We start from the raw sequence: 27,002 nt of genomic DNA on the forward strand, positions 1-27,002 counted from the left end.
GACACCTTGGTTTCTTTCCCTCTACTCGGCTTTTAGTAGGGAAGATCGTCAAGGATGCCTGGGGGGTTCACAATGAATGTTAAGAAATGTGTTCTATTGTTCACAAGAAATAAGACACACGAGGTTAGAAAAGCAAGGTAAGAGACAACAAATAATTCACTCATGAGCATCAAGAAGAAAGGGTATTAAAGGAATGAAGCTTGCACACAGCTGTTGAATCTGGCTGCTGGGGCGCAACATGTGTCTGACGAACACTGAACTCCCAGTCATAAGGTTTCTCGGTACAAGAGTTGCAGTTAAATAATATAAACCGCTAGGCTGGAGTCAGATTAATATATATATATATATATATATATATATATATATATATATATATATATATATATATATATATATATATATATATAGATATAGATATAGATATATATATATATATATACACATACATATATATATATTCACTGAAAAAACCATAGGTTATAGACCATATATAGTTAGGAATTAGCATTTAGAAAACCTTATTTTACTCACACAAAACCATTGAAATTCCATATATAGTTAGTTGCACTAACTATATATCGCGCACCCGCAATCCACTGCTGATGATGTCACATATTACATCATTCATGACATGGTCAGTGACATCACTGATGACATCACTGATGACATCTCAAATGACATCACTGATGACATCACTGATGACATCTCAAATGACATCACTGATGACATCATGACACACCAATACCAGTTACTACATACGCACTCACTGATTCCTACGTCTACACACATTCACTCATTCACCCATACAATCACTCATACATACAGTCACTCATTATTACAACACTATCATATGCACTCATACACCTATGCAGACAGTCACACACTGCCACTCATCCATGGAGTTACTCACACACCAAGTCAGTCCTGTAAAGAATCAATCACACTTCCATTTCTTCATCTATACAGTTAAACACAGAACACCATACTTCAGTGACATCACTGATGACATCACTAATGACATCTGAAATGACATCACTGATGACATCTCAAATGACATCACTGATGACATCATGACACACCAATACCAGTTACTACATACGCACTCACTGATTCGTACGTCTACACACATTCACTCATTCACCCATACAATTACTCATACATACAGTCAGTTATTATTAGAACACTATCATATGCACTCATACACCTAGTCAGTCCTGTGAAGAATCAATCACACTTCGATTTCCTCATCTATAGTTAAACACAGAACACCATACTTTTCACACATATACTAACACATACTTACTCTCTTATACAATCACTGATACAAGTACACATTGATATGCACAGAGTCACACACCTCCCAGCCAGCCACACACACACTCAGTCTTCCATACATCCAGTCATTCTTCAATATGTAAAACGTATTTAAACTTTACAAAAACACACAGACACTAGATGATGTCATCAGTGATGTCATTTGAGATGTCATCAGTGATGTCATCAGTGATGTCACTGACCATGTCATGAATGATGTAATATGTGACATCATCAGCAGTGGATTGCGGGTGCGCGATATATAGTTAGTGCAACTAACTATATATGGAATTTCAATGGTTTTGTGTGAGTAAAATAAGGTTTTCTAAATGCTAATTCCTAACTATATATGGTCTATAACCTATGGTTTTTTCAGTGAATTTTCAAGGTTTTGTAAATGCTAATTCCTAACTATATATAGTCTATAACCTATGGTTTTTTCTGTGAATTTCATTGGTTTTTTAACAGCTAATATCTGTAGCTGTAAAATGTATTCTTCTTTAAATCCAAAAATATATTTTATATGTTTATGAATAATTTTTTTTTTTAATATTTTTTTTTCTTCGTTCCCGCTTCGCGAGTCGGGAAGCTTCCCGTTAGCTGACCTTGATGCCGCGAAATAGACCGCGAGCCGGTAAACGTTTCTTTACCGCAAGTGCCGCGTTAGAAAACAACATCGTGACGCCTCCCGTCCGCATGACGTTTCACGTTGTCGCGTGATACGTCATATGACGTGCTACGTTAGCGAACTGGTACGCGAAGCGAGTCGCAAAGCGCAGGTTTCTGGAAGCAAACCGGGAGGCCCTGCAAAGCGCTTAACGTAAACACAGCAAGTCATGTGACTTGGTAATAACACTTTTCATTGGTTCATTTCACTTTTGGTTTCCTAATGATGTAAGACTAGGTCATATAATCTAAAATGAACACTTTTGATTGGTTGAGAACTCTTGTTTTTCCCAAATGATGAAAATCCCTCCTTCTTTCCTCACTCTGACTTTCATCATTGTGAGAGAAAGACCCTTTGTGATCACTGAGCAATGGCTTCTTTAGTAGCTTCAGCTGGTGCTTCCCCACCACCTCCACCACATCCAAGGAAGAGTGGACCACCTGCTCAAGTTATAATTCAACAAGAAGAGGAAGAAGAGGAACAGGACGACGAGCACGAAGAGAGGCAGTTTTTGCCTGAGCAACCCAGGACGTCTCACCGGAAAGAAAACTTCATTTGGCAATTTTTTAAAATTCCCAAAGGTCAGAAAAAAGTAAATGCAAGATACGTAACTTGCCTTATATGTCAAGATAGACTGTCCAGAGGAACCGAGAAAAAATACAGTTTCGGAAACTACACAATGCATCGCCATATGACTAGGTGGCATCCTAACAACTACAGTGCTGCACAGTTTCGGAACGACCTAGATAATCTCCCTATTATGGCCAGAAGATCTGTTGTACCGGAAGTAACGGGACCAGAGGGCAGGGAGATGGTGCCAAATATACAAATGAAATTTGGTGAAGTAAAACACATCTGCGTATTTTGCGATGGATTCATTTCCTACGGAGAAAGAAGCTTCACTCTGATCAACAGAGCTATTGACTATCATATGCAAGTTTGTACGAAACGCCCAAAATAATAAATACTTCTTTTTTTGTTTTGTTGCTCCTGTTGAGCCCTTTACAATGAATCGTTTTCATTGCCCCCTCCAAGAAAAACCCAAAAAAATATAAAACTGTTCAGAAAAATTCAAAAAAAGAAAAAAAATTCCGAAAAATAATAAAAAAAATATAAAACAACAAAAACAATAAAAAAAAAAGTTCTTTTCAGAACTACCTCCCCGTTATTAAAAAATTGGTACAATATTTGGAACTGTGCCAACCTCTATTTCTCTTAGTTCGCTTCCCAGTTCGCTCGCCGGTACGCGAACCGGAAGCGAACCAAAAACAGTAAGTATAAGGGAAGGAAACAGACACTTATGTTAAAAGAAAGACAGCTATAGGGGAGTAAACTAGAGATACTATTACCCGTAATCCACTGCTGATGATGTCACATATTACATCATTCATGACATGCTCAGTGACATCATCAGCAGAGGATTGCGGGTTTTTTGGCAACGTGCCTTATCCACGGTTTAATAACGCTGCCTTTTGCTTTATATAAGTTTTCAAATTGTATGAAATATATACCAATAGGTCGTTATGAACCTTTAGGTAGTGCTTTTCTTCATGAGGTCTGGTCGCTTCCATACACATACAGATGTTTCAAAGATGATCAAGAAGTTTATCTGAATGGAGAGGAATGCACTGAGACGCCAGATCATTCACTAATGTGTAGGCACATACAGTTACACGGTTCATGCAACAAACACCGACCAAATATGGCTTGCGTGTTGCAAGGCACGCCAGTTCCTGCTATCATCCCCACGTTCAAGTTGTTGGAAAATGGTAGTTATTTGATGCTCAATAATGAAGATTGTTCTGAGTTAATTAAAAGTATTCCTTTTATCGTAACAGTAAGTGAACGGGTTATTTGCTGCAGAAATGTTCTATTTCCTCCTACACATGAACATAGGGAGTTTTCAATCTGGCCACAAATACCAACCTTGGGACAGATTTCAACGGCATGGCAAGAATAAGAGCTCTTTTGTCTCAGAGAGAGGTGGCCTTGAGTTTGGCCCGTGAAACTTTCGTGCTTCACATAGCGAACACCCGTACAGAGGTGCAGACCCTTTTCAATTCAGATTTGCCTTTCAATTTCAGCAAGATGGTTCCGACTATCTTTAACGCATCCTCCACAAAGGCCCTGGCGCACTTTTTTAAAGTTGTTACCAGTGGTCTCGTGACTTCATTTGAGAAAATCTTTGGAGTCATCCCTGCTTCCTTTCATTCTATTTTCTCCACTCTGGTTCGTGGATTGGCATTTTTACTTGCATTACCAGCGGACGCTCTTGTGCTTTTTTAAATTTTTAAATATGGATGTCCCTCCTATGCAACCTCCCACCCTGCAGCTGCTGACACTGTTCCGCAATCGCATGCTAGAATATTATGGCACAATGCCGTTGGCGATATTAAGCACGGCATATGGATTATCTTTTCGATTCTCCTACTTCACCTGTGTCCAGCCTGTATTTCACTGCCTGACCTGTGATTTCGATTGGGCCATTGATTTGTGTCTCTGCGGACCGGTTTCTCCTGACGTCGACTTTAATCAGCTGATGACTCCTATCATTACTCACGAGTTGGTTTGTCCTGGCGAAAGGATTATGGCTGTGGCATTGATGCATGGACTACTTGGTCCCTGGAATTTACTGGCGGCAGCACAGTCTTTCTTGGAACAGAGCTTTCTTGAAAACCCACCGAGCTGTCCTCTGATGGTGATAGAGGATCCGGTGCTGGGAGAGCACGTATGTTCTTTTCCGCTTTTAAATTGGATGGCTGAACTGTTTTCGGATGAAGACGGTGACTTCCTATTGGAGGCTGTTGCAGCTTATTTTGCATACACAGTTATGTCATAGACCTTTTTCATGTTTGATATGCTGAGTACTAGCATTTCATTGACAATTCATTGACTTATTTGTCAAGTTTTTATTATTTACCTTGCCTATTGGCTTAAGACTCGATAAAGTACTTGGCTGTTTTATTTTTCTTTAGCATTAAATTTTCCTAGTTTTTAATGCTTTACCTTGCGGACCGTCCACATATAAACTTGCAATCTGCTCTCATGAGATGGCACTTCTATTATCTTATTCAGTTCGTTTCCGGATCATGGGGAGGTGTCATCTAGGTCCTGGATATCTTTACACCGTGTTAAGTTAGCATGGGCTCATTACCGGTTTAAACGCCATTTTTCCTTTTTTGCAACTTCTGCACACGACACTTAGTTGTTGCTTTAGCTTTCCACCTAGTAGTTCATCGTGGTTTACATGAGAATAATATGTTATTGCTCTACTATCTGCTTTGCTTGTTAAACTATATCTGTACAGCGAGTGCTAAAGTTTCAAGAACAACACGATACAGAATTGTTATGAGGTCTGATCTCCACGACTTCATACTCATAACATAAGTGCAACTTCTGCCAATTCTGGGCATGAGGCGGGTTTTATATTGCTTTGCCGAACACACATACACAACAGTTGATGCGGTTCACATGAAGAGAGAGCTGGTGTATGCTGATGTGATTCCTTCAAATCTAAGACACTAAAGTATGGGCACGCCCTAAACCAACACAAAGAGACCTTCTTAGCAAATAATATAATATGTGTATTAGGGAGGGTGAGATATAAGCAGCCGCGGGCCGTGGAGGGAGTTACGGTGAGGCAGGGAGGCGGGGAGGGGGAGAAGCAGGGTGGAGCCCTCTCTACCTTGCCCCTCCCCCTCCCCGCCTCCCTGCCCCACCGTAACTCCCTCCACGGCCCGCGGCTGCTTATAAGTGTTGCTAACTCTTATTCATTTACAGCATGTTAACATACTGTCACCATTCGCTTTTTATGTACTAGTAACTATGCTGGTAATTTTGCTACTGATAATATGTGTACTTGTATTCTCCACCCTGCTTCTCCCCCTCCCCGCCTCCCTGCCTCACCGTAACTCCCTCCACGGCCCGCGGCTGCTTATAAGTGTTTCTAACTCTTATTCATTTACAGCATGTTAACATACTATCACCATTCGCTTTTTATGTACTAGTAACTATGCTGGTAATTTTGCTACTGATAATATGTGTACTTGTATTATCTAAGATACTACGCCTGAGAAGACGGCATTAGTAAATAAACATTTCAAATACACATGTGTTCTTCTTAACTCCATGTTCTGGTTTCTAAGAAATATATAACGACCGACTGTTCATGAGTTCCACGTATCCTGAGGTACTATACGTTCATATTCTGGATTGTCTAAACATTGAGAGTTTGTTATATCCAATGTGACACTGTACCTAGCTTACTAAGGAGTTTTTGATTACTAACGTGAGTTTTGGGACACCCTAATTCGCCGAGGTTCCAATCCTCTGTCCACAGTTCTGTGTGAGAACAGAAACCATGCGACAGGGGCACCCCCGACCCTTGCTGGAGCTTCATCACACTTGCGATACAACTCCAGCAATGCGCCACCTTTACGGCACAGATACATCACGCATCTGTGCTGTTTTTTCCCCATGATGCGCCGCATTGTAAATGCAGCACACCATAGGTGACGGAACAGCGGCACAGAATGACTAACACATCCCTGGTGATGCGCCAGTCATCATAAATGTATCCCTATGCTTCTTATCTTGTTAGAGATGAACCGCCATATGTATCAAAGTTTTTTGCATTTCCTAAATAGCGAACTTTAAGGAATAAATAGCGATTCTTTACCATTCCTAGTTTGCGATTAGCTATTTGCTAATTACAAATTACCCATTCATTTCCTTCATTTCCATAGGGCGGTTGGACTCACTTTTAGCTCGAACGGCTGAATGGATTTCCACGAAACTTGGCAAAATTGTAGGGACTGGTAGCCCGATGTGCCTTTGCTATGTCTCAAGATATATGCTCCAGTGGTTTTTACAAAAATTAAATTTGAAAAATATATATTGGGCTACATTGGCCTATATATATGTTGGAGCCCAAATGTAGCCCAATGAAGCCCAATGAAGCCCAATGTAGCCCAATGTAGCCCAAAGATGGCCGCCAGACACACAAAAAAACAAATGTAGCCCAAATATCAGCCAGATGTAGCCCAACTATAGCCCAGTGACAGAATGACCAATCAGCTTCGCAAACCTCCGTTACGCGAAGCGGAGCGCTGTTACAGATATATATCTTTTTTTGAACGTTAATTTCTCAAAATCCACTGGAGCACATATATTGAGACCTAGCAAAGGCACATCGGGCTACCAGTCCCTAATATTTTGCCAAGTTTCGTGCAAATCCATTCAGCCGTTCGATTATTATTATTATTATTTTTTTTTGCCCCGCGGGGCCCTTTTAAAACCTCCACATCAAACCTAGGGGGTCAGCGAGGATCTACTATGCCCCCTTATAGTTATTTCCCCCTTTGTTTTGACCTCCTCTTGTCTCTCGATCCTACCGAGAGACAAGATGGCGGCCGCTACGGACTTTTTGGAATGTTGACAGACGCCGGAGAACCAATCAGCTTTGCTTCACAAAGCTCCGTTGCGCGAAAAGTACGCGTCCTGGGACGCTGCCAGGTCCGCTGTTACAGATATATATATTTTTTTAAACGTTAATTTCTCAAAATCCACTGGAGCACATATATTGAGACCTACAAAAGGCACATCGGGCTACCAGTCCCTACAATTTTGCCAAGTTTCGTGCAAATCCATTCAGCCGTTCGGGCTAAAAGTGAGGCCAACCGCCCTATGGAAAACTCAATGTTAAAAACACGTTTTGGGACCCCCCTTTTTTCTCGGCCCCCCCTTGACGAACCCCCCCCAAATTTTCAAGGGCTGCTCAGAAACAAAATGTGCCATTTTCCTGAAAATTTCAGCCAATTCCGTCCACAAACGCCAAAGTTATTAGACATAGAATTTTCAAAAATCCCATAGAGAAAAAATCCTAACTATATATACCTACTGGCGACCGCCAGTAGGTTATATATATATATATATATATATATATATATATATATATATATATATATATATATATATATATATATATATATATATATATATATATATATATATGCACGGATGCAGCTCTCTCACCAAACCAGCACGCAGCAGCCGCCACAGCAGTAAATGAAAAGAAAGCCACGCTACTCCAACGTCCGTTATGGACTAAAAAAGACGATTTATTTAAGCGCTCAAGGCCACCAGATCTTACGCGTTTCGGGCGTCCGCCCTTGTTCACAGATCATTCGTCAGTAAGTTTACACTGGCTTAAGTACTTTCAATTTTTCCCGGGCATTTTTTTCTATACAACCACGTGATGAATAAATAAACATAAAAGACACACTACCTAACTTAGGCTGAGGCAATCGTTTCTCTAAAATAGTGCCATGTTACATGTATATATAGAAAAAATTATTAACCGCATAAATGCGTTATTTAAACCACAATCAAGATACAATTCATTTCTATAATCTATAAAACATATATTAAGTGATCTTATAAAAATATAAATATATATACATTTCTATAAAAAATACATGATGATTTGAAATGCTGTGCAAATATCGCAAAAGGCAGGGTCATATTAATGAGTTACTAATAAAAATAGCATCTAATGTATAAACAGAAAATAATGTTAAATCATTAAAATCTGATGCCCATATGTGACCCAAAACAGTATCAGTACTGTCAGACAATATGTTTGTTCGATATACTGTCAGCCTAAATGCTTGATATGTTGATTGTAATCCATTACATGTAACATGGTAGCAAAATCACGCAATGCGGAAAAGAGTATAATGACTGCCTCCAATCATGCCCCCTTTGTCTGTGTCGCAATAGAAGTGATAAAAGGGTTGATAATATGTGTGTGCCCCCCAGAAGAAAGGGAATAAAATAAAGGGAAAACTAATGTTATGTGTAAAGACATATATTTTTTTCTTATTTTTTTATGTACTACAACATGTAAGCCATGATGAGTAAAGTTAATAAAAGTGAGTATGAAGCTGAACAGAAACCAGGATAGAGGCAGACGAACAGGTCAACCAGCTAGAAATTAAATTCAAGTAGGCCGTCAAGAAAACATTACAGAAACACATGAAGGTCTTCTGTCGTGTTGAGACCATTTGGGAAACGACTATCCAGTTCAAGAATGAACTGTGATTCTAGTCTTCTGAGCATGAGATCCCTGTCTCCTCCCCTAATGGGTTTGGGTACGGAGGCAATCACAAAATATGATAAACAGTCAAGATTATTCTGGTGGATGGCTTTAAAATGACGAGCCACGGGGTACGAGCTGTCGTTGTTCACGATGGCCCGAAGATGTTGTAAAATTCTGACATGCACCTGCTTGCCAGTACTGCCTACATATCTGAGGCCACAGGTGCATGTCAGAACATATACAGCAAAATCTGTTTTGCAGTTATGTTTCCCCTTAATTTCCACAGGATCAGGTCTAAAGGGTGTGGAGTATTTGGTGGTGTTTATTCCAATTTACACGCTCTACAGCTGGAACATCGAGTAAAGCCAGGCCTAGCCATCCAATTGTCCTGTTTAATCAATTCAGGAAAGTCTCGACTGAGTTGGGTTCTCATGCTGAGTCCTTTCCTATAAGTGATGATAGGTCTATCAGCTATTCTAGGGGCCAATACCAAATCAGTTTTTAAAGCTGGCCATCTCTGGTTCATGATAGATCGTATTTTGCGCTCTTGTCTGTTAAAAGTCAGAATCAATCTAGGTGGGTTATTACTTGATTCTGTACTCTCTACAGTGCACAATTCCGGGCTAGGTAGAAGAGATTCCCTGGATCTGCAATTAGCTTTAGCTGTCGCTTGCTTAAGGATGGATTCTTTGTATCCCCTTTCTCTGAATCTGTCAAGAGCTTCAGTAGCACAGAGTTGATAATCATCATTATTACTACAGATTCTTTTAAGCCTTAATAGTTCTCCAAAGGGGATATTGTCGATGACATGACGGGGGTGCGAGCTGCTGGCATGAAGTGTACTATTGCCAGCAGTACTCTTGCGATGCAGTTTAGTGCACAGCTTGGAATTTCTCACAAAGACTTTTACATCAAGGAATTCTGCCTCTAATTTATCAATGTGTGATGTAAAGTGCAAATTTTCATTATTGCTGTTAATTAATTGTATGAAATTTTCTGCATCCGTCTGATTTCCCCTCCAAATAATAAAAACATCATCGATAAAGCGCAGCCACTGCACTACATTGTTAGTCATGATGTCACTGAGGTTGATCCTGAGTACCTGCTCCTCCCACCAGCCAACGTGTAAACACGCATAGCTAGGGGAGAAGCAGGCACCCATAGCCACTCCTCTCTGTTGTAAATATATTTCCTTACCAAACATAAAGAAATTATGATGCAAGCACCAATTAGTCAATTCAATCAACATCTTGTTGTGATTGTAACATTTAATAGGCCTGGTTCCCAAAAAGTGTTCCAGTGCTCTAAGTCCATCCTGATGGTTGATACTGGTATAGAGCGATTCTATATCGAGGGTGATTAATAATAAATCCTCACTCCAAGGAACATCTTTAATTCTGCTTAGGAAATGACCAGTGTCCTTAATGTATGATGGTAATGCCTGCACTTGATTCTGAAGGAAATAGTCAATGTATTCACCAATGTGCTCAGCCATACTGGAGATTGCAGAGATGATAGGTCTCCCAGGGACAGGGCTCACCATTTTGTGCACTTTGGGCAACAAATATAGTTTTGGCAGAACAGGATTGTCAACATTAAGGAAATTAAATTCCTCTTTGGAAAGCATGTTCTCCCTCTTCCATTTGAACAACAGTTTTTTGAGGCTTTCTTTTGACTCCACATACAATTTCATGTTGGATTTACTATAGCAGGTTCCATCATTCAATTGCCTCATGGCTTCGGCAAAATAATCTTTTTGTGGCCAAATGACCACGTTGCCACCTTTGTCTGCCATGGTCACAATGATGCTCTGATCTTTATTTAACTTATTCATCAATGTAGTATAAGCCTGCTCTGAATTACTTCTGTATCTTTTCTTGTGTTTGACTTTGTGATACAGTTCTTTTAAATCCTCAATCACCATGTCATGAAATGTGTCGATTGAATCACGAGGCATGACCGGAATGAACGTTGATTTAGATTTGAATGGACTTAAATTCATTCCTACCTGAGATATTTGTGCCGCTTCAAGATCGTCTTGAGTTGCCATTGTTTCAGCAGCCGGTGCCTCATTCACCATCAGTTGATGCAGTGTTAGAAATGCTCTTGTTTCCCCAGCTGGAACATCCAAAGAATTTCCTGCAGTTCCAGACTGTTTGGAGGGGTTGGTCTTGTTGCCATCCTTAATGTTGAAAAATTTCATCAGTTTTAATTTCCGAATGTACAAGAAAATATCCACACGTGTTTTTGTATAACTGAAGTCTGTTACAGGACAATAATAAGTCCTAAGCTCAAAAGTTGATTTTCTGCCTCAGTCAACACAACGGTGGATAAATTGATAATCGTGTTCTTTACTGTTTCTTTTTTCGCCAATATTGCTTTTTTTGCTTTTTTGGAGATTTTTTGTTTTTTGCGGCGTTCTCTTCGACGTTTGTTGCGTCTTTTTTTGTTGTCTTGTTCTGGGGCTGCTGTTGCCGATTCCTGGGTCTCAGTGTTTGCAGTCGATCCGAGCATAAAAAATCGACCTCCTCGCCCAGATTTAAAATAGCCATTTCAGTTGAGTCAGATAGCTCGCTTCTACTCTCCCATGATGAACCACTGGTGAGAGATTCATTGTCGCTGTTTTCCATCATGTTGCCAATATCAGCTGAAGTGGATGCCGCTATTGGTGTTTCAACGGAGGATATGGATTTTTTAGAAGCTTGTTGCGCCAGTTTTGTTCTTTTGGCAATCTCAAATTTCTTGGCGAATGTAAATATTCGTCCCTGAGCATAATCCTCCTTATCGCGGGCGAACTTATAGATTTTGCGCATTTTGATTTTCTCTTCTTGCTGTTTGAGGCGCTCATCGATTTCTTTGCGCGATTTCTCAATTAAATCATTGGGTTCAAACGTGGCAAGAAATTCATTGATGGATTCTATTTCTTTCATTATGATATCTCTATCAATTACAGCGTATTTGACCAGTAGTTGTATTATCCTGCTGGAAGAGTCAAGGTTGATTTGTCCCCATTCCTTTAACATTTCGGGATTGGGATTTTCATAGCTTGGAGCCAGGAGGATACGAAGGCCACGGGGCACCCGCCCCTCCTCCAGATATTTCGAGAGTGATTTGTGTTCCCACCACTTGGTGAGTTCCTGCCGCATGCATTTTTCCAGGCGCTTCATGGCTGCCTTGATTTTCTCTTCATCTGTATTGTTAACAGCCGCCAGAGTGGACTTATTGGTTCCCTTTTGTTTGTTCGTTACAGTGGGGAGATTTGAATATAGCATGGCTGCCGCCGCCTCTCTCCCGGCTTCTCTGTTCTTTAACGCTTCAGCTGACATGATTGAGGCGCCTTGAGATCGCGCAGAATATAATTAATGCGGTTCAGTGTCGAACGTGATTGTTCTCCGATCACTGACCGCTTAAGCCCAGGGACTCCTCCCCTCCGTCCGTTCGCTCACAATCACTCACCGCCGGGGTCAGATATGCGTTGAACGACAACCATCCAGGTCCGTTACCGCAGACGCCGGCGAAGTGAACTCCAGAGCCGGATCGGGGGTTGCAGCTTGAAAATTTCCCTCGAAGAAAGCAGCACGTTAGGTTGTACAGCTGCAACCAATCTTGCGGGGAGTGAAGCGGCTTCGGAAGCAACCTCCTTCCGATGTAGAAATGCACGGATGCAGCTCTCTCACCAAACCAGCACGCAGCAGCCGCCACAGCAGTAAATGAAAAGAAAGCCACGCTACTCCAACGTCCGTTATGGACTAAAAAAGACGATTTATTTAAGCGCTCAAGGCCACCAGATCTTACGCGTTTCGGGCGTCCGCCCTTGTTCACAGATCATTCGTCAGTAAGTTTACACTGGCTTAAGTACTTTCAATTTTTCCCGGGCATTTTTTTCTATACAACCACGTGATGAATAAATAAACATAAAAGACACACTACCTAACTTAGGCTGAGGCAATCGTTTCTCTAAAATAGTGCCATGTTACATGTATATATAGAAAAAATTATTGATTTGGATTTCCACGAAACTTGGCAAAATTGTAGGGACTGGTAGCCCGATGTGCCTTTGCTATGTCTCAAGATATATGCTCCAGTGGTTTTTACAAAAATTAAATTTGAAAAATATATATTGGGCTACATTGGCCTATATATATGTTGGAGCCCAAATGTAGCCCAATGAAGCCCAATGAAGCCCAATGTAGCCCAATGTAGCCCAAAGATGGCCGCCAGACACACAAAAAAACAAATGTAGCCCAAATATCAGCCAGATGTAGCCCAACTATAGCCCAGTGACAGAATGACCAATCAGCTTCGCAAACCTCCGTTACGCGAAGCGGAGCGCTGTTACAGATATATATCTTTTTTTTGAACGTTAATTTCTCAAAATCCACTGGAGCACATATATTGAGACCTAGCAAAGGCACATCGGGCTACCAGTCCCTAATATTTTGCCAAGTTTCGTGCAAATCCATTCAGCCGTTCGATTATTATTATTATTATTTTTTTTTGCCCCGCGGGGCCCTTTTAAAACCTCCACATCAAACCTAGGGGGTCAGCGAGGATCTACTATGCCCCCTTATAGTTATTTCCCCCTTTGTTTTGACCTCCTCTTGTCTCTCGATCCTACCGAGAGACAAGATGGCGGCCGCTACGGACTTTTTGGAATGTTGACAGACGCCGGAGAACCAATCAGCTTTGCTTCACAAAGCTCCGTTGCGCGAAAAGTACGCGTCCTGGGACGCTGCCAGGTCCGCTGTTACAGATATATATATATATTTTTTTAAACGTTAATTTCTCAAAATCCACTGGAGCACATATATTGAGACCTACAAAAGGCACATCGGGCTACCAGTCCCTACAATTTTGCCAAGTTTCGTGCAAATCCATTCAGCCGTTCGGGCTAAAAGTGAGGCCAACCGCCCTATGGAAAACTCAATGTTAAAAACACGTTTTGGGACCCCCCTTTTTTCTCGGCCCCCCCTTGACGAACCCCCCCCAAATTTTCAAGGGCTGCTCAGAAACAAAATGTGCCATTTTCCTGAAAATTTCAGCCAATTCCGTCCACAAACGCCAAAGTTATTAGACATAGAATTTTCAAAAATCCCATAGAGAAAAAATCCTAACTATATATACCTACTGGCGACCGCCAGTAGGTTATATATATATATATATATATATATATATATATATATATATATATATATACACACAAATCTATGCAGCTGCACAAGTGGTCAAATATATCTGTGTGCAAAGAAATCACTTTACTAAGCGCATGAGACATGCGCCTACTCTCCAACGTGCACACTGGGTAAAATAGGCCTGGAATGTCAGTGTGGCACATTCTAATAGCAGCACACACCTTGTGAAGGAGGAGCTGTATTATCTTTGCACTGGTGAAAGTGCATTGTATAGAGGGTTGGAGGTAGTCTATTGTGTGCTGTTCGAAGTGTCCTCCAATAAGTTACAGGTACAGTTATTTAACTTCTGAAGACATGGACATGAAGTGATATCTCAACGCTGTGCAGAAAATGTTGAGAACTGTGCAGTATTACCGGCCATACAGATAGGCCCAGCTCAAATCTTGTGTTTAGCCACATACAAGTTCCGGTACAATCGTCAGTAAGTTCTATGAGCCCCACCAGATGTTTTAATGCAGGTCAATCCTCCTCCTAGTGATCCCTCCAACTGGCTCCTGTTAAGATACTCAGAACTCTGGAAGCACACATTCACCTCCTCGTGAGGCGACTCTAGCATGCTCCACTCACACAGCAACAATCCCCAAACACCCCTAAATACCACTGACTGCCAACTCACATCCCACCATCCGTTCAGCTGTTGCATCTGCTAAGGTTCTGGACGGTACCCAAGAAATACTAATAGTCTATTAGTTCGTCCGGCTTCTGAATACTCATGAGGATGAAAACACTGTGGAGAAAGGGGCTGAGCACCCACCCAGCCTCCTCGCAGATCCAACCAACGCCAGCACCTGCACAGATGCTTCAAATGTGAAAGAGCCGATCTGGCTGGATCCCCAACCAACTCAGCCCTTGGAAATGTTCAGCATGAGTGTTGCAAAACTGCAGACGAAAGAACACAGCTGCTATGGAGTCGGGTCCAACATTACCTGGCTCTGCATAAGCAGGCCTATGTCCAAAACCAAGACCGTCTGAGCCCAGAAAAAAGAAATGAAGCTTGAAAATGTTTAAAGAATTCATAGTGATGTCTAGAAAATCACAACATAACTAATGCTAATCCCACGCCGTTGTGGGCTGTTGCAGAGAAGACGTAATATTATAACAGAAGCAGCTCAAACGTTATGCTACTGAGAGTAGTGTGTAGGTGGTCCTGATGAGACATAATTAGAGTAGCCTCGGTGTGTGAGAGAGGGTGGTGCAGCCACACCTGGACACGGCTGAACGATGGCACGCTGTGGTCGATGTTTACATACTTTTGAGCTCTTGAGCATAACTAATTATAAGGCTTTACATTCTACAATATACGAAAAATAACCAAAGTAGCAAAAACTCACTCGCTACTAATTGACAAAAACATCTTCGGCACAAGGTCGTATGCTTGGATGGTGATCAACAAGTACAACGCACTTGCACCAGCGCATTATTTGAACACATCATTTTCTATTTATCTGAAAAAGCAATTAATGGCTATACGCTTTGGAAAATTACCATCAATAGCGGACCAGCCTACATGGGCATACAAAGGGCCAAAATCCTGTTGACTCTGCGGTTACCATAAAGAAGACTTAATTCATGTAATTTGTATATGCAACCAACTTCACAATGCTCGAGCCACTCTTCTCAGACAAACTTTTAAAGACCAAGGTATCATGTCCTGTAGAGCGGCAATAACAGCATGTTTAGAAGTGTGGAGAAGTGTGGCTCACTGGTTAGAGCAGGCAGACCCGGACGCTGAGATCAGGCCTGGGACCAGGGTTCAATTCCTGACGCGGCAGGGTCTTGAGCCCAAAATGTCCACGGACTCGGTAATTCTCGCTTCGGTGCCTACTCGAATCACAGGTTCACACTCTGCAACTCTGGGCAATAGCTTGCTTAATCTCCACAACGGCCCCCCGCGGCGGGATGCCTGGCTTTCACCTTGGGGATACCCAGGGATAACCAGGACGGGTTCCCAATGCAAAGCGCTTTGAGACCTGGCGGTGATATTGCGCTATATAAAAACCCATCCATCCAAATCCATCGGACACACAACTGAACTGTAAATTGATCACATTTCTCAAAGTTTTTGAACATGCACACAAAAGTTTGTTATTAGGATTGACCTCAGTAAAGGGACAATAATGTGGTAAAATATTTGTTATACAATGTTATCTTATGACTTTTTTCTTATTTCTTTTTTTTATTTCGTATTGCTGTAATGTGACTGTTTCCTTTTTAATGTTTTGACTTCTATTTTTATACGTGTTTATATTGTTAAGGTTTTATTGACCAAACAATAAATGTTTACTTACTTAAATATAGAAATGCGGAAAATCCACAAGAGGGTTCATGCAGTCTTCATTTTAAGGTAGGGTGGAAAAGACATGCTGCCCACGGAAGGGCAGAGGAGAGCCTGCTGGGGCGACCATCAACACGTTTGCAACACAGGAGGAATTCACAGGCATTCCCCGCGGCCTTTTCGACCTTCTTTGCGCACTTAAATTCTCCTAAAATGGGTTGGAGCGTTCGCTAACACCCCCCTGATAACTGTGGATGAATGAATATCTCCAAATGCAAGTAATAATATCGTACATCCAGAGGAAACAAAATGAAAATGTGTATTTATGCAACACTTACCCTGGGGACTGACTGCCCGCACATGAGTAGATAGAGAGGGGGATACATGTGGGACATTCAGGGCTGTTCTTCGTCACAAACACACGCGGACACAGAGCACACGGCGTGCTTGCTGGTGGAACACAACAGCTGTATCACGACATCCTGAGAACATGGCTCGACATTATAAAATGATTAAGACTGTCAGGCCCTCAGCTGGCTGAGGTGCACGCTGCGAGCGAGGACAGGGCTGGTACCAGTCCAACAGGATGTGAACAAACGTGGCTCACACAAACAACGCGTCCTCGGAGGGCGCCATGTTAGTTTCCCGCTGCTCGAGGGTGGGTGCCGCGTGCCAGATTGGACGTCTCCAGTAAAGTGACACCAGGCTAAGTGCATCTGTGTGCCGAGGCTTCGCTGCTGCAGCCCGTCCGTCCCCTCTTAATAATGCATTATCCTTTCAAGAAAGCGGGTTTGGGCTCAGAGGTTTTTTTTGAGTAAAATGTGAATACTTTCCACATAGCTGTAAATGCGCGCCAGACCGTCGAAGGAGGTGCAAATGTGTTCTTTGTACATAATGTGATCAGAGGGACTTCTTGGCGCTGGACGCTTATATGACTTCGAAGCTCTAAGTGGAAAACTTATCAAACATCAGCAACATTCAGCTACATGTAATTATCATTACAGTAAAAACGCGTTCCCGCCAAGTTAGTAATCCTCCGAATGGATCACCTGCAATTCGTCAAGGCATCCACTCGCAGACTTCCTCTTTATTTACTTCTTTAGAAACTCAATTTAATGTTGCATTAGTGCCCAGTAAATTATCTGTTAGTTCTTTAAAATGATTTGGGTAACTGTAAAACATAACGTAAAAATGTACTGTTGGTTAATTTGTTTGGTAAATATAATACATACCATACCGTTAGTATGCACATTTACACGCATCAGGTCATGCTCATTAATAGTTGTAACTTTTTCTTCTGGTGTCAGCTGCCTCTTAGACTAATGAATCTACTCAAGAATCTGTGCTGACCTGATAAGCACAGGTTCGAATCCCAAAGGCTCCGCCTAGCCTTTCATCCTTCCTAAGTCGATAAAATACGTGTCCTTAAACCGAGCAACAAACATTTGATATTCAGTTCAAAAACTCTCAAATGAGCAAAAGCGTGCTTCCAAATAGAAGCCAAGCTAATAGTTCTAAATTCATTTCATTTGCAGAAGGTCTTTGCGAGATGCCTGACATGAAATATCAAGAAGAAAAGAAAAGATAACAAATATAATACCTGCAAGGTTCCTCTTAAGAAGTGACGAATGTGGCATTCACAGCCCTCGCGCAGTTAAATCTCAGGCAAAGCGCTGCTTTTAGTCCGACTGGACGCGAACACCCCTTTCTCGTGAAACTGCATGCGCCTCGAGGTTTTACCGTAGTGTCCTCCTCACTACTTCCGGACAGCTATATCACCCAAACGGTGATCCATCACCACCAATTAACACGGCCTTCAAGTTCAACTAACAATAGCGGGGCTTTTTAGAATCAGCCTTACTTCCTTTTCCATCACTTAAGGGAGATGCATTCCAGGAAAGGAAACAAGGACAGGAAAAAAAGCAAACTTGCTTGACCGTGAACGCCTTTCCTTTCGGCTGTGATTAGGTTAACACTGTTCCCTCTAACAGGTTTCTGAAAAGTGGTTTTGTATGAATCCGTGCTATCTCGTTGGTAGTCTCTTTGCCATTCAGTTTATTTAATTTATAACATTTTATATAGCGCAAACTTGATCTTGCTCTGACGCTATCGTTATGTGCGTGTGTTTTCTCTTTTAAAATCTGAAAGTAAATACAAAGTGAACATTAAAGCTACTCTGTATATTTATATCTCACCTACTAGGCAACATTAAAGTGTATAAATACGAAAGGGCTTTTGTGGGTTTACCAAATCGTGCAGTCTGCTTATGGTCTGCATGGATTTCCGTTGGGTGGCTTTAGTATCAACTATAAAAACCAGAAGAATAAAAGACTCCCCTTGGAGAATCTGTATCACACTCCCAGTGATGTTCAGTCAATCACAACACTCAACCAAGGTCTTCCCGTGTTCACTAGACCTTTTCCCTCACAATAAGTACCACCAAAGTGATACGTTGCACAAAGCTTTAATCTCGTGTATACAAGCCCTCATTTATGACGTCATCATGGAGCATGTAACAAATTTCATACATTGCTGCAATTCAGAACACATCCCATGAACATAAAAAGAAATACGCCTCTACCACCCAGCCACAATACCACACACATTAAAACCGAAAATTATTCACAATTATTAAAAAACAAATGGACGCACTCCACACAACAGTACTGATGCATCTGTTATAAATGCTGATCCGTTACATCGATCAAACACAAGTCCTGATGAAGTAAGTATTCTTCATCTATGGTCCCGCGTAGGACACAGATTCTGCACAAGAATGCGTCGAAAGAAGCTCGTAAATTTTCAGGACATGGCTTCCACGTCCCTGGCACTACCTCAAGTACCTTATCAAAATCCCAAAACACCAGCACACAATCTGAAGAAGCAAAAATATAGAACAGCTTGCTGGGCACCAGGTTCTGGGATTCTCTCCAACACCTTTTGAGAGTAGAGGCAAGGCAGCTGCCTTCCAGAAGAGACTTGTTAAGCAAGTCTCCAAGAAAGGATTCTAACTCAGATTCTAGGGCTCACCTTGCATCCTGATTAGACTAATAAACCTCCCATTGTGCCTTGCAATTTACTTTTACTATAATTTATGTGGCTAGACCGGGATTTGCGTGATACTTCTCAGGTAGCAGTGTTGTCCTAATTTTAGGCCAGACCTCTTTCCCCATTCAGGTGACGTCCCACAATATGCACCAATATGTGTTGGCATACAAAGTGGATTATGTGGTTTGACCAACTACGCAGATACCAAAACAGTCCATCATCTTCACCCACTGTCTTCCAACACTGTCAAAAGTATGGTTGCTTGGTAAAGGGGGTCAGAAGCCCACCATTCCCAAAATTGTTGTAGCAGAGAAGAACTGAACAGCGACCCTCGTATCACACCTCCCTGGTTGTGGACAGTGAGGGGAATTAGTCGGTCTATGATATTACCTTTCTTTTGTAGACAATGGCTGTAAAAGCTCTATACACCATATCAGGAATATGTATGGTTTACGGTTGCATTTAATATGCACAACTATTGCCTCTCTATTCTGTCTGTCGCCTACACTTCCAAATACGATCACAGCATCAGGACACTCTCAAAGGCATACTTCTGCTGTACACCAAGAGAATATTTTTGTAGATAAATTCCATTTACCACCCTTGCAGTTACACTACTCTAAGGAAAGAAGGGCAGATAAAAGGTCATGGACTAGAACTCAAAGCAATCATGTTTGACACAGGAACTCCTGCACAATTGCAGCCTCACAGGAAATATGGATCTGTACTTGCGGGAAGTAAGCCGCTCAATTCCCAAACTCCCTGCGCTACTAGACACGCCAATTACATTCCTGTAAATCTTTTCTCGTCCAGGTTAAAAAAAAAAAAAAACTTTGCATAAGGGTCTTGACAGCAATGGGTAATTGGATTGTCAGTATTTAAACCTAGTTCCATTTCATTCCTTTCAATAGGGTTCAATCACCTAAAGTGCAATAGAGAAACCATTAACAGCCGTGATCCAGTTTTGCAGCCAATACCACTAATCTAAGTTTGTTATTTTATATGGCACGGAATCATAATCTGCACTCCATGCTAAATGATGTATGTGAAATATTAAATTAAAAAGGATGTCCCACATTAGAATTCACTCATATTTATGCTCCCTTTCGCATGCTTTTTTTCTATTTAATTAGCAATTGTTCAGAACACAGGCAGGTGTTTTCAGACACTTCCATCGCAGACCAGAGTCTGGTTTGGTTTTGTAGGGGTGCGAGGTCAGTTTAAATACGTTGTCGATTTTTGGGTGGGTCAAATTGCTTATGCAGTTCTTCATTTGATATTGTTCCCAATGCCCAGCAAAGGTACCTCTGTGATAAGTACCTCACAGTATTAAAAGCCCAAACAGTTAATCGCATATTTGGCCTATACTGAGTAAATGTTCAGAGTTCTGTGTTAATGTTTGCTGTTTTAAGCTGGAGTGCACTGTACCATGGTAGGTTTTGCAGTTGTGAGCACATTGACAACCAATTGCATTGCATGCACATGCCATGTTTGTACATTGTTCTGTTTTGTGTTATTACTGAAAAGCACAATTACAGCCATTTAGCACATAACTGAGCTGTGCCCTTCTGCTATGTTCTTTTTTAAGTGCACACTGTTAAAGTAAACTACAGAGCACCTACACATATCAATTCATCCAGGAGGCGTGCATCTCTCCAGTGTTTTGTCAGATGAATGGGTAAAGTCTTGGATTTCCCATAATACCCGACAAGCATTGCCATTGCGAACTTGCTCTCAGAAATAGGTACTACAACACCGTTTTATGCCAAACGATGGTAGGTGGCAGTCAGGCTCTCACCACAAAGATAACAAAAGTCAAAACCAGTTTCAAATGTAGCATCATTGCAATGTGAGGGGAGGCGACAGATCAAGAGTCGGTGTAATCCCGCTGAGCGGCCCAAACACATAATTGGTGACTGGTAGATTGTAGATACAATTCACCAGTCGCCACTTAACTTTCCAGCATGTTTAGTAAAATAACATAATCAGGGTACTAGGTTTCATGGGTCTACGTCACAGTACCTCTCCATGTGAACAGATGGAAGGCTTGATGGGATCATGAGCTATTCTTCTGGAGCCGGCTGTTGCTGGCTGTTCGGATAGCATTGAAAGGAACAGGTGGCTTGGATCAATTATTCATCCAGCATGGAAGAGTCTTTAGGAGCTCTCCCATCCATTAGTTTTATTTTGGGATTTTTTTGGGCAGATTGTGGAAATATGGGATTAGATGGTATCAGAACAAAGACTTCCCTGTAACCAAGTGTCACATACCACTGAACAGTCCCAGTTAACAAGCATTTGCAATGCAGTCGGTCTCGCATTTGTGAAAGTTGGAGCTCTTGGCATTGAAAATAACAATGTTTTTTTACTTTAGTTTTTTTGTATGCAGTATTGCATATTTGCATAACCCTATTGCCATTCATATGACCTTGCGGTGCTGGCGAACCAGAAAAAGGGAAATAGGTTATGAGGAAGAAGAGGCAAGAGTAATATGCTGGCTGAAAAAAAATGTATGCATTAAACCATTCTAATTCCTTGTAGGAAGCGGTGACATGATTTGCGACTTGCATTACATGAATACTCTATAGAAAGTTTTAAATAATAAATCTGTTGTACCATGATTAAAACATAAATAAAGCAGGGTGAAAAGGAATACAAAAATTGCTACAAAAAAAGAACTCTTCGATTAATACGGTTGGAATTTTAAAAAGCACAACCCATTATGTATAGCAACACCTGAAATAAGTGAGCTGCTGTGTGATATAACAGTGCACATATCTGAAGATAAATAAGTACGTAACTGCTCTTCTGCCTTGAGTATCATGTCATGAGTTTCAATCACACACTAGGAATATTTTGTGGTGAGAAATACACTTTAACCATAAATCCACAAGATGTTGGATAGCAGAACCGTGACATACATCTGTTGGATGTAAGATTTAGATTCTTTCCTAAAGGAAAATAAGAACTGCATCAACAATGTTCTTTTCACGAATAGATATGAGCCCTAAGGGAAATCACCCTCCCAGGTGAAAAAGCACCAGCCATGGAAGAATTTAAAATTCCTAAAAAAGAGCTGGGGAGGTGATGATTTCGGGGTCCCTTACTCACCCCCACATCTGAAAAGCGAGAGCATGTGGTGCTAAACAGTTTGGTGGTGGCCCGATAACCCTAGGACCACCAGAGGCGAAGATATGGGCAACATGATTTTCGAAATAAAAGGCCCTGCAAAGCATTATGGGGTAAGTATCTGTGGTGCAGCGAATTTTATAGCAGCAGCTCTCCCCCTGTGCCGGGAGAGTGGTGAAGAGGTTTTTCTTTGTTTTTTTACCTAGTTTGCCCATGCTTCACTCCCCGGTTTCATTTTTCTTTGGGGTGTTTTAACAATAAGAAAGCAAAAACGGATTGCAGATTAAGTGATTTGCCCAGAATCACAGGATGTTGAGCCGGCGCCGCGACTCAAAACTAGTTCCTGTGCTCTAAGATCGGCAACGCAGGCCATTACGCTACATCCGTTCCCTGATAAAACGTATAAAACACAAATCCTGGGAAATGTAACGAAAAGAGCAAAAGCAAAGAAAGAGCCCACCAAGACGAACAAGCAGTGGTGTGAACGTGCAGTATGCAGTACCATATGCTGTCACGAGGTGTCCCTTAGGATCTGTTTTGGCCACATATGGTACTGCACCGTGCAACATGGCTCGGGAAAGGATATGACTCAGCAGGGAGAGCTGCTGATTGGGAAGCTGAGGATTCGTGTTCGGTCTGCGGTCTACTCAACGTTGAGCAGCATGGATAGGTGCACTATATAAATAAAAGAGACTAATTTAAAATAACATAGGAATTCAAAGCAGCGATCCCGGGGGTGGGCAAGCAGTGTTGTGTCATGCAAGGGGGTGGGGGTACACTGCATAAATTAACCAAGAGGACAAAACAGTAGTGGCCTCAGAGGGGGGTGGTGGGGGTGTGAGAGCAGTGTTGTGGGAGGGGTGAGGTGAGGCACACGGTAAGCAAATGAAATGACCGAAGTTTCATTGCACAAGTAAAGAGAACAGTTAACGAGCAAAGACGCAGGCCAACAAAAAAAAGTTCTCTCTAAGTATAAATAACCTGAACAGTAAAAACACATGTAAGAGGGCCAGTCCTCACGGGAGGATACAAATCCCAAAAGGAAGAACCACTAAGTGCATTCACCATTGAAAAGCCAGCATTTCTAAAGGACAGCAACAGTAATCAATGAAAAAGATTGCTGTCTTTTCAAACCCATATCTCAGATACAGCATGTCTCGAAGAGACAGTGCGTGCGCTGCCTAGGCGAGACCTATAAATTAAAATTAGGGCCAAGGGTGTAAAACTAGAAGGATCTCAATTTATTTAAGACAGAAATGAGAATGGAGTAAATATCCAAGGTTGCAGACACTACAATTACATGAATAATGAATAGAACACATTGACTTTTTCATATTATGAGTTTTGTAAGAGGTAATGTAAATATAGGTATATTTTTGTAAACGATGCTTTAAGTTTCTTATTACCACTCGAACATATTTCAAAAGTTTAAAAAAAGCAGTGTTTTGATTATTTCACACACAGCAGCAAGTTTACATCCAAAATCTATTTTCCTTCAACTGTGTACAACTGAATGATCACATGCCTGGGTGCTGCATATGCCAGCTACAAAGTAATATGCCAGCATGAAAAGGAGCTGACACGGGTAGCCATGAGACAGGATTATGCCATGTTACACTGGAAAAACTCTAAATCTCAATTGGGGAGAGGAGTTGGCCTGGTGGCTAGGACGGTCAACCTCGAATCTGGAGAACCAAGTTAGCGTCTCGGCAATGACGTTGAACATCCTGTGACTCTGGGCAAATCACTTAATCGCCCTGTGCCTAACAATAATGAATGTGCCCTCATGTACGCAACTGGTGCTATGTAAAGCACTCTGATACTATAATTCGGGTCAAGTTCGCAATATAGAAAACTCTGTAAAAAAACATATGGTTATTTTCTATGGTATGGGCTTGAGCCCAGAATAAATGCCCATCTGCAGAGATATAACATGCACATGATTCACTGCACATCTGGCAGCGGTTGGACATCCTGGACCAATGGGTGGGGATGGAAACTTGCCTGGCAGAAATGTAAAGCTTTCTGCAATTTGAGCCATCTCTTGTAAACACCATATTTCAAAATGTCATGATGAAAGAACCTAGGGAGTAAAAGTAACAGCGCCGCTATGAATCTATATTTTCCTTCATTTTAATGTAAGATCAACATTACACAACAGTACCATGAGGGTTAGGGTAGAAAACCATGCCCCCCCCCCCCCCCCCCCCAAGTTTTATTTACCACAACGCGTGACCTCCATTGCAGGTAATGCCAGCGTTTAAGACCAGTTCTAGGAGGTTTTACGTATTTAGATCTCTACAGTATTGTACCATTACCCTCTCATGAAATCTGACGCTTCAAGTGCAGTGTACATCAATAAGATCAAAGAATCGTCTCAGGAGATCCTGGGAGTCGGAAAAGTTAAAAAAGAGCCAGTGCTGTGTCCACTGGTAGACAGGAGTTGCTGCTCCATCGAGAACACTGCCCCCGCTACCGTTCTAAAGCTATTGATTCTTTATTGGTTTTACCAATTATTTTACAGTTGCTTCTCAACTGAGCAATGCCTCGAGTAAATTCACCCAGCTTGCCGTTGGGCCTAAAGATTGCCATTCACAAAAGTATTCCCTAATTCTTCATTTACCAACAACAATGTCATCCTAACACCTGGCGTTCTACCTCCCTGATTCAAAAAGTGAAATGGTGATTCTGCTATTGAGAAAACAAAAACCAGGCTGTTGCCTCCGAGGAGTCCATCTCAAAAATGCCGTCCCTGGCTGGTCGCTGATGGAAGTATGAAATTATAAAGCATCACAATATTTTTTTTTAGTACAAAAAGCATTCGGAGCCAGCCAGACAGACCTTACACACTTTTGTGACTTCAATTCTTCAACAATCTCCATTCCGTACAATCTATGCATCGCGGTGAAAGCCACAGGTGTCATTTCTCTAATCTTTAGAACTTCTTCCATTCACTACATAGGATCATCTTTTCTCATGTACAAGTGCATCTCATATCCTCCAGCTCAAAACCTGAGCCCTTTGACTCGGAATATTAGTGTGCCCACATTTTCTAAACAACTGGCAGCCAAACTTCCTCAAACCAATCTGCAAGGATCAGGCTACCAGCTATTCTGAAGGCCAACAAGGGCCGTCTGACACTCACTGTTCATCATCTGCTTGATTTGGCACCAAGAAGTGTCAGTGTCATATGCTGCACTCTATAAAAAGAGGCAACTTTTTGTGTTTCCAATACTTGGACAAATTCCTGGGAGGCCACACAGTGTTGTGTTTTTGTACACGTTGTGGTAGGAACACTGCTTTTTAGAGTCACTGAAATATATGTATCTTATTCTCCAACTGATTTCAACAACCGTTTATATACATGTTACACTGGCTTTGGTTTATTGTTTTTTCTTTAGCTGTACATTTCTCACGATGTATTAGAAAGGGGCAAGCCCTGCATAAGTCTGTACAAGAATGTCAAGCTATGCAGGGTTATGATAACATAAAAGGACAGTTACATAGATCAAAGGGAATACATACAGTCTAGGTCAGATGCCTTTGAACAGAAAGACACCGAATGCATACATTCCAAGTCCGGTACCTTTGAGCAGAAGGGTACTGAATACATACATTCTAGGCCACATACCTTTGAGCAGAAGGGTACTGAATACATACATTCTAAGTGAGATACCTTTGAGCAGAAGGGTACTGAATACATATATTCCAGGGCAGATACTTTTCAGCAAAAGGGTACTGAATACATACATTTGTAAAAGAAAAATGTCTTTCCTACAGAAAGGAAACATACATCACACGTTCAAGGTACAATTGTGGATAATTATTTATGCATTTGAATTGGGAGTCACAGAATGACTAGTTCCCAAGTGACCCCGCCTTTTGTAAACAGTCTCATGTTATTTATACATTCTTGATTACATAAGTTAATACTTATGACACTGCTTGCAAGGTTCAAACTTATTGGCACAAACATGCTCAGCCGGTAACGTCAGTTAAAACGTCTGCCAAGTCGCACAAAGATAACAGAAGAACAAGAGAAAGCTTTTGGAGAAAGTAGAGGACAAAGCTAAGGTGTAAGTTAGCAAGCCACACTTTTGGACAGCTCATAAGATGCAGGTCTTTATAGAAAACGAATCACAATGTATATATTCCATTATACGAATTTGTGAATGCAGTACTCTCACATTCTAGGTCAGTTCCCTTTGAGCAGAAGGGTATCGACTACAGACATTCTAGAACAGATACTTTTGAGGAGAAGGGTAATTGTAGGAAAGT

General features: G+C 41.4%; 1 protein-coding gene across 2 annotated transcripts in view; it reads right to left on the reverse strand.

The window, feature by feature from the left end:
- The window catches only part of LIFR (LIF receptor subunit alpha), a 682,553-nt gene that overhangs the window by 530,224 nt on the left and 125,327 nt on the right, over positions 1 to 27,002 (reverse strand). Inside the window, exon 1 of one of the 2 annotated variants that reach the window (XM_078674981.1) lies at positions 18,148 to 18,365. The exons of the other annotated variant lie outside the window; for it this stretch is intronic. The gene's annotated coding sequence lies outside the window, so the exon portion shown is untranslated. Of the gene's footprint in view, positions 1 to 18,147; positions 18,366 to 27,002 lie in introns of those variants that run through there. 2 annotated transcript variants of the gene reach the window in all.

This window comes from Lissotriton helveticus, chromosome 2_1, assembly GCF_964261635.1.
Source record: "Lissotriton helveticus chromosome 2_1, aLisHel1.1, whole genome shotgun sequence".
Classification (NCBI taxonomy): domain Eukaryota; kingdom Metazoa; phylum Chordata; class Amphibia; order Caudata; family Salamandridae; genus Lissotriton; species Lissotriton helveticus.